Consider the following 9,739-nt stretch of genomic DNA (forward strand, 5'->3'; position numbering starts at 1 on the left):
ACAGGATGGATCCACATCCTTGCTCTCAGTAATGGCAGTCACTTTGGTCTAAGTCTTCAGTTAACGATCTAAGTATCTTCCTAACAATTTTAGGTTGATCATAATTTCACCCAAATTAAAAGCAGAATTAACAATATCATTCAGTTTGGCATAAAATTCATCAAAGGATTCATCATCAGACATCCTAATGCTCTCAAACCTAAAAGTTAATTGCTGCAGTTTGTTTATCTTAACTGCCTTTGTGCCTTCATGCACAGTTTGAGGATTTTTCAAGTAGTATGAGCAACCTCAATATTAGAGATCCTCTTAAATTCCTCCATAGAAACAGCATTGAAGATGCATTCATAGCTTTGCTATTAAAGCCTGCTCTTCTTTTTTAGAAGTTGCCACTCACTCACAAGAGTAGTGGGCTTCTCCCATCCATATTCAACGGAATTCCAACTCTCTCATCAATAGATTTCAGAATGCCTTCATCCTTACTTTCCAATAAGCATAGTTATTCCATCAAAGTGAGGAGGAAACAACAAGAGAGTGTCCATGCTCCATGACAACAGGGTTAAGAATCAGCTCAGAGATCAAAAATCTCAAACAAAAGAGCAACCTGCTCTGATACCACTTGATGAAATTTAGACCCCTTAACACACAACCAGATTGAGTAGCCTCGTTAATTAGCCAAGTTGTACTTAGTCAATATAAGCAATTCTAGATTAAAACAATCAAACAATCATATTAAGAATATGTAGCAGCGGAATAATATAATAACAACAAGATATGATCACCCAGGAAAACCAAACCGAAAAAACCCGTGGAAGATTTACCCACCGATCCTCAAGGCAAACCAAAATTCACTATGAAAGAATGAAGTTCATACAAAAGGACTTACAAGCTCCCGCTCGACTTCCTAATGCTACCTACCAGTAGAACTTACTGACACGACCCCGTGCAAGCTCCGAATCCACAGACTCCTTCTTTCTTGAATTCTTCAGTTAGCAGCTACAAGCACCCACGCTGATATTCTTTAAACTTCAATGGTAGCAACCAAGTTGATCATCAAGATGTTGAAGTAATCTCAATCTTAAAACCCTAAGCTTTGTAAAGAAAGATCCTCTAGATCTCACAAGAGATTTACACAAAACAGCAATGTATGAGCAACAATACAACTGGAGCAACTCTAAAAACGTGGCTAGGTTTGCCTTATACCTAGGCAAAAACATAAAACCCTAAACGTTTTAATGAGTTAGGGCTGAGTCTGAAAACTATAGAAACGCAATCTGATCGATTTATAGAAAACGCAATCTGATCGATTTTGATCGATCGAATCTATTCTTCGATCGATCGAGCCAGACCGAAATGCTCCAATGCATCTACAATCTCTCGATTCTAACTTTACAATAATTAATCAACTTTGAGCACACTTTAACAAGACTAAACATATTGTTTTGATCATGTTATGCCAATATTACAAATTAGAGTTCTAAATACATAAATTCCTTAAACCTTAAACCTAACAGTATTTCTAGATCTGCGCTTGGACTCTCTTCTACTCTTTATAAATCCTACTAAGGTTCTTTGTATTTTTACTCCACTTATATATTAAAGATGTAGTCGTCAAGGGCTTTACACCAAGTCATTTTTGTGTGTTCCTTATGTTACTCTTTTATACTTCCGCTTTCTCTATCTCTTACAATTTATTAATACCTTTAAAAAGAATAAATTATCAAGAAAACAAACTGTTAAAAAAAAAAAAAGATGAAGAGAGAGAGAAGAGAGACGTTTATGCTTTATAGTATTTTTATCTTAAGAAATATCAAAGACTTAATTTGAAATATTTAATGGCAAAAACATCTTTTTTGATCTTTATATTTTGAGGTTCTTTTCATTTTTATCATCAATTTCTTTTATAACTTTAATTTTGTTCTTGAGTTTTTGAACCTATTCTCAGTTTAGTCCTTGCCTCATCTTAGTGATGGAACTTGCTAACGTGACTGATGGATTATATTGTTAGTACACATGTGGCTAATAAAATTTTAAAAAAAAATAAATAAAGGCAATAAAGTCATGTAAAATGTGTGTGTGTGTGAAATGATGAATTTTAAAAATTTAAAAAAAATGTAATTTTTCCCCAAATAAAAGCCTCAAGATTTTGTTTTTTCTTTCACTTTCGTGGCAACCTAACACTACAACAAGCATAGAGAAAATCTAAAAAATGTTGTACATACCAAGAGAAAAAAAAATTACACCATTTCTTTCTTTTATTTTCTTAGTGTTGTTTGTAGTCAAATACGGAGGCAAGGGGAGGGGAGAAGAGGGGGGAGGGGGGGAGAGGAGGGGGAGTGGAATGCCCCCCTACTCTAATCCATATTTAAAGCAACCCAGCAGTAAAAATGAAATGAACAAGAATAGGGAAGAGAGATGCAAACACAGATAACACTGAGATGTGTTATCGAAGAGGAAACCGAAGAACTCGGCGAAAAACCTCTCCGCCGCCCTCCGAGCGAAAATCGATCCACTAGACAATTAGTTGAGATACAAGGGTGAGCAAGAGACCCTCCAAGACTAATCTACCCTCTATACCTAAGCCCTCCAAGCTCCTACTCCAACAAGGCTTCTCGGAACCATGTCTTGTCTAGTTCCCCAGATCCCGCAACAAGCTCTATGTTGCATTTGCCATTCCAGGCTTCTTCCAATACTTTCCAGCAGCACCAAAACTTCACTTGACACTCTCAAAGGTGTGGTAAGTGTTTGGGCTATCAACCTCTCAATGATATAGAAATGGAGAGGTAGGAGATGAGGAAATTCCCAAAACAAATGTGTAAAGGATTGTGGGTATAACAATCTCTAACTCTCAAAGTGTTTGGCTAGGTTTTTCTCTCAGAAGCTCTCCTTAACATTTGTGGGTAATGTAAGTATAAATAGTGTAGGCACAGAAAGTGTGTATCAGACTGGACTGGCTGGCAGAACAGAATGCCTCGCGGGTGTCTCGCGGGAAGGCCTTACCCGCGAGATACTCGCGAGACACAACTGTCTCCATCTGGCCTAACTCTTCACATTCCAGCATGTGCAGGGCACATGTGTCACTTCGCAGGAAGCTAAGTCATGAGATACTCGCGAGAAATCTTCAGTCTTCAAATGCTTAAGTCTTCACACATAACTCTTACAATGAAATCTCACAATAAATACAGGGTACAACAGATTGAATATAATTACAATCAAATTTGGCACAGAATATAAGCCAACAAAACAAATAGTTGTAAATAACAACTTTACAATCTCCTCCTTTGGCTATTCCATGACAAAACCCCTAAAACAGACTCTAGACTTAAACGTGAGTTTGGGAACAGAGGCAAAACTCACTCACACCTAATCTAGAAGCTGTGAAGCACTTGCAAACATATACTGGTTACCTGAAACACTTGCACACAAATAAAACTTTCATTAAGCTTATGACAAGTTAAATACAAAGTACGTACATGAGCAAGTAAAGTATGATCAAGTTTGTAAGTACATCATAACATGTAAGCATATCTTGATCAAACAAAAAGAACCAGTCATTAAAGAATGACTACAATGAACATTTAGAAAGTAAATGCTCATTCGGACATGCAATGCAATTAAGAAAAATCCAAAGGATCAATTGCATGTCCAACACTCAACCAATGCAAAATACACTAAGTACTTGCATCTAGGATAAAAGATCCTACTAGGGCACAAGAGTGAGGTACTTAAGACATATTAGCAATATCTTTAAAGTACAAAAAAAATGCTACAAAAGCATTAAGATGAACACAAACTAAACTAAAATAAAACTGAGATTAAAACAGAGTATTTAAGTTTTAAACAAAAGCAGTAACAACTATAAGCATAAAATAGCAGTTATGAAAACCAAAATAAACAGAAGTAAACCGTCTATGAACCAATAACCAATGCTTATAAGCCTAAACCTATGCTCTCCCTAACGTTGTGCAAGCTCTTCCTCAGCTCCCCCTCAAAATTTTCTCCCCCTTTTTGACCGGAATGGCCAAAAAGGCTAGAATTGATCAGACTCTGAATCTAATCCATATGTCATGGACAAGTCATTGATCTGGGAAGACAATGCAGTTATCTGTCCCTGGACGTATGCAAACTGGGTCACTGTGTGCTGCACATGGGAATCAAGCACTGTAGACATCTGGTCCATTTTAGCTAGTAATTGATCAAGTTTGCTTAAGCCTTGTGTTGGACCAGAAGATGATGGCTGAGTTGTGGCCTCTAGAGCAGAAGTGACCCTATCAATCTCCTCCTCTGTATCTCCACCTTTGTCCTGCTCAACACGTGGTTGTGGTATGGTATACATACCAGTCTTGGAGCCTTTGATGTGTGCTGTGCTCCTAGTCAATGTATGACCACCAATAAGGTAGTCCCTCTGAACTACTATAAGGCCACTGGGAAGTTTGAGCTTTGCTTTAGCAATCAAGCCCATAATTAGAGAAGGAAACGGCATTACATTCCTTGAATTCTGCTTTGTAATGCTCTTCTTCAGGATATGGATGATATGGCCACACATGTTTACCTCCTTATGGGTAAAGAGATCATACAGGAATCTTGTTCTTAAAGCAAATAGTATGGTGAGGTTGGTGACCAAATACAAATTATGAATCATCACATAACTCAATGTCCTCATTTCTGAAGAAAATTTGATTGTGTTCATGGATGATTTCTTCAGTTCGCCACCAAGAACTTTAATCATCTCATCAGTAGAGCCCAATCTGTCCTCATATGCAATTGTAATTGGCTGAGATGGAGGACGAACTTCCAAAAAATCTTGGATGATCTCTCTTGTAATCACAAATTCTTTGTGCCTTACCCAGCACTCGATATGATCTCCGTTGATAGCGCATTTGAGAAAAACTCCTTAATTATCTCAAAATAAACAACCCCAACTGGATTCAATAGCTTGGTCCAAGTCCTGTCTTTGAACACTTCAGGGATGAATGTGTCCACAAGAGTTTCTAACTGAACCACCCTCTCCATTATGATTGTCTTTTCCTTGTAGCAGTCATTGTACTTCATATCTGCTTCAGCTGACTTGAAATGATCAAAATCAGTGTGTGCACGCTTTGAGGATGATTTCTTGGAGGCTGTATGCTTAGTGGGAGACATCTGCACAATTTCACAAAGCAGATATAAAACAAGAGCACAAACACAAACCAGAACACAAAACTTGATTAGATTCAAGTTAGTTCCAAAACAAATGAAATAAAACTTAAAATAGAGCATAATTAACTCTAAACAACATGATAAACACATAAAAACAAGAAAACATAAACACAATGCATGAAAACAAATAACTATGCATGTGTGTGCGTCTCGGTTCATGTGTTGATGCATGTGTGTATGTGTGGTGATCCATGAGGGTGCAGCACCAGATGCATGAAGGGTGCCTAGTGTGTGCAAAATAGGCAAAGAGTGTGAAACATACAAACAATGACCAAAAACTAATCAAGCAACGTCATATAAGTATAAACCCATAAATTGAAGTCACTTGAACCCAATTTAGCACAAAAATGTCACTCGGACATTTTGTCAAACACCTAGCATGCACATATGAACTTTAAGTATGAACAATGCATGAACATAGTGAAAACTAGCCTTAATACAAGTTAAAATGCCACACGAGGCCAACACAGATGCACAAACAGCAAATGGAACTCTGTCCAATCAAAGAATTTGAAAAAAAAAAAAAAATCGCTTAGAAAGGAAACCCAGCCCAATTTTTCGAAAATCCCCAATTTTCAAACCCTAAGCATAAAATTCTGCATAAATGAAGAAAAGCATGAAGTAAAAGTTTTAGAAAACATACCTTGAAGTTGAAAATGCGGGAAATATGCTTGAGAATGATGGGGTTTGAGAGAAATTTGAATTTGGGTTGAAAAGGGTTCAAAGAGATGAAGAGCGAGGGGAACGAGAGATTTTGAAAAACTATCACATCTGCTACATAAAAACTGAAAACACTCATTTTTCGCGAGTTAAAGAGTAGCAAGACAGTCGCGAGAAAGGCACCTAAAGCACAAAAACTTTCGCGAGAAGCTATAAGTTGCGAGACAGTAGCGATACAGTCGTGAGAGTTTCTGTGTGATTTTGGAAAAGTCCAATTTTGTCCAAATAGCATTTCGCGAGAAGCTATTGGTCACGAGGCAGTCGCAAGAGTTTCTGTGTGACAGGATAAAAGAAAATTTCCCTCAATCCCTTTTCGCGAGAAGCTCTAATTCGTGAGCTTCTCGCGAGAACACCTCTGAACTAGTTTTTGAAGAAAAACACAAAAATGTATTTTGAACAAAAACAAAGAGCACAAAAGTATAAAATCACTTCCAAAAACAAATAAAACACTCAAAAATCTTTTTGGGTTTGATCAACAAGTATTTGAGCATACACATCACATTTGAACATGTACAATCACACAAATGAGATAAGCATTCATGGAATCAAAGTCTTGTGTGTTGTGGGTGAGTATCAAGTGTGAAATAGTCCTTAAACAAGAGTGAAGCTTCAATGATCAATTCAATAGAATCACACACAACTGATACGAAATCAAGTGGACTATCTTAATTATAGAAATGAGTATATATGACCTCCCACAAATTGATTACATAGCTTAGAAGCTTTTCATTTGGCTTCTGCATAAATCATAAATTGATTACATTTGATTCATTTTGGATGATACATCTCCTTTTTTGAGATCGGTGCATGATATTTTTTATATATCAACATTTAGGATTAGCCTTTGGCTTTTAGAGCGCCATACATTTCAAAACACAAGTCGCTTTCTCTTTTTCCTAGTCAAATAATAGTATGTGCGACAGGCTTTTGCAGCTTAATATCTCTTTTCATTTGGAGATTTACATTTAGTGAGCTCTTTTGCAAAAACATAAAAATAAAGTAGGAAGAGATATAGACACAAGTCTATGCAAGAATCAAGACCATCAAGACTATTGACCAATCATTCATGACAAGCTTGAAGATCTATTTACAACAGTCACACATAGTCTTCAAGATTTCTTCCATAAAGATAAATGTGCATACATAACAAGCTAAGCTCGTAAATGTACTATGCCATTAGTACAAAGGTACTAGGCCAAACTCACATGTGATAAGCACAACACAAGAGATTAAACTTTTTATAGATTTTTCAATTTTTATGGGTTTTTGAATTTTTTGAACACACTAAAAAAAAATCGAAATAAAGTAAGATCAATAAAACAAAAAACAGGCACAAGCCAACAGGTAAAAGAAACATACTATCAAAAGAAGACAATGCATGATAAAATGTAACAGCAAAAGTCCCCAAACATTGAAAGAATTAATGCATGGACATGTGAAAATGCTTATGCATGTGTACCCCTTTTCACCTACACGGCACTTGCGTTTGGGGTGATATCCTTAAAGGATTGGATACGAGAGTTGGGAGTTTCAAACCGTCTAGTTAAGCTCTCCAAGCAAGTGATGAAAGCACCGATCATTTTCATCACATCCACCATGTTGGAATCATCATTTCGACTTCTTGATTGCTTTCCAGCCTAACTCCTTTTGTCCCTTTTAGGGCTATATGACCTCTAAACACTTGCATTCTTTAATGCCTTCAGCTTATGGCAGTTTGGTCTTGTGTGTCCTTGAAGTCCACAGAAATGACAGAAATGATGAACTCTTGGACCTCTTTGCAAGTTTGGAGAAGATTTTCTTTGAACTTTAGGCTTAGCGACAATTTGAGTACGAGGCTTATTCAACACTCATTGATCAGCTCCATTTTTCTTCTTTTCATTCTTTATTTGTTCAGGGGTAAGGGCAACTACAATTGGCTCTTTGGCTTTCACAAATCTCACATCTCTAGCGACATTGTCTAATGAGCTACTCCCTCCGGTATATCCCAACCCGGACTTATCTGAGAAATATTTCTGAGATGAAATAACCTCTTCTAGCTTCTTCATGGATACCTTTTCTATCTTGGCATTTGCTTGCACTACTTCTAGTTCAAGAAATCTGATTTTTGAATAAGCTTTAGTCAACTCACCATTTGTTGTCTCTATTTCACACTTGGCATCTTTAAAATGCACTAGAAAACTTTTATAGTCCTCCTCAGCTTTCTTCATTTTCTTCACAGCCACCTTGGCTACCATTGTGTATTCTCCAGACTTCTCAAGAAGGGAATTGTAATTTTCTTGAAGACTGGCTGAGTTATCATCTTCCTTAGCATCATTTTCTTCAGCACCTCCTACTGATTCTTCATCACTATGATCTCCTAGTTCTTATACCAGCAATTTCAAGTCTTCCAACAACTCATTATGAGTGATGGTCATAAAGGCGGAGTAGTTTCCTTCTCCATCGCAACTCTCTTCAGAATCAGAACTTGAAGAATCCGAATCACTCAGCGTTGTGGCATACGCCTTGCCTTTCCCTCTTAAGAAATTGGGACACTCCTTCTTGAGATGTCCATGGTCATTGAATTCATAACATACAATATCTGAAGGAGATTGAGGATCCTTCCCCTCTTTCCTCTTAAACTCTTTCCTATCACCTCTTGAAGATGAAAACTTCCCTTTATTGAACGGTTTCCCACTGTTCTTCATCTTCAGAAATTTGCAGAAGTTTTTCGCAAGAAATGCTACTTCCTTCTCCACTCCATCTTCTTCGGAGTAATATCCATTCTTTCAGTAATGGTTTTGAGAGCAAGCGATTTACTCGTCTTATGGGAAGGCAGTCCCAGTTCATATGTTTGGAGAGACCCAATTAGCTCTTGGACTTTGATGTCATCCAAGTCTTTACTCTCTTCTGTGGCTATGACTTTTGCTCTAAAGCTTTCAAGCAAGGACCTCAAGATTTTTCTCACCACCTTTGTATCTTTAATCTTCTCACCAAGATTGAGCTTAGCAATAACAATTTCATTGAGCTTCCCATAGAACGAATCAAAAGATTCATCTTCACCCATCTTAAGCTCTTCAAATTTGGTGGTAAGCATTTGGAGCTTTGTGTCCTTAAATTTCTTTGTACCTTCATAGGTACTCTCCAAAATCTCCCAAGCTTCCTTGTCAACTGTCATGTGAGATATCCTGTGGAATTCATCTGGAGACACACCACAAAAAATAGCATTTAAAGCTTTACTATTAACATTGGCTGCCGCAAGAGCTACCTTATCCCAAGTGGATTTAGCAGCCTCCAGCCTAGTCCAACCTACTTCAACCGCATCCCAAATGATATAATCAATAAAGCATAAAAATGCCTCATTCTGACTTTCCAAAAAGCATAATTGTTACCATCAAAAAAATAATGGAACATTTAGTGATTGAGACCTATCCATCTCAAAAAGGGTCGAGGATCACACTCAAGTATTGAAACCACAGCAATTGTACTCGCTCTAATACCAATTGAAAGCTCAGAAAAGTGTCGAAAACACATGAGCTGTTTAGACCCCCAAATTAAAATTACAGCTTAGTTGTTTTTACACTAATTTAATACTAAGTGCGAAATAGTGTAAACACAAGCGTATAAGCAAGACAACTACTCTAATCCATATTTAAAGCAAACCAGCAATAAAAATGAAATGAACAAGAGTATGGAAGATAGATGCAAACATAGATAACACCGAGATGTGTTATCGAAGAGGAAATTGAAGAACTCGGCGAAAAACCTTTCCGCTGCCCTCCCAGCAGAAATCGATCCACTAGACAATCAGTTGGGATACAAGGGTGAGCAAGAGACCCTCCAAGCC

Source organism: Quercus suber, unplaced genomic scaffold (genome assembly GCF_002906115.3).
Source record: "Quercus suber isolate HL8 unplaced genomic scaffold, Cork oak 2.0 scaffold_918, whole genome shotgun sequence".
Classification (NCBI taxonomy): Eukaryota; Viridiplantae; Streptophyta; class Magnoliopsida; order Fagales; family Fagaceae; genus Quercus; species Quercus suber.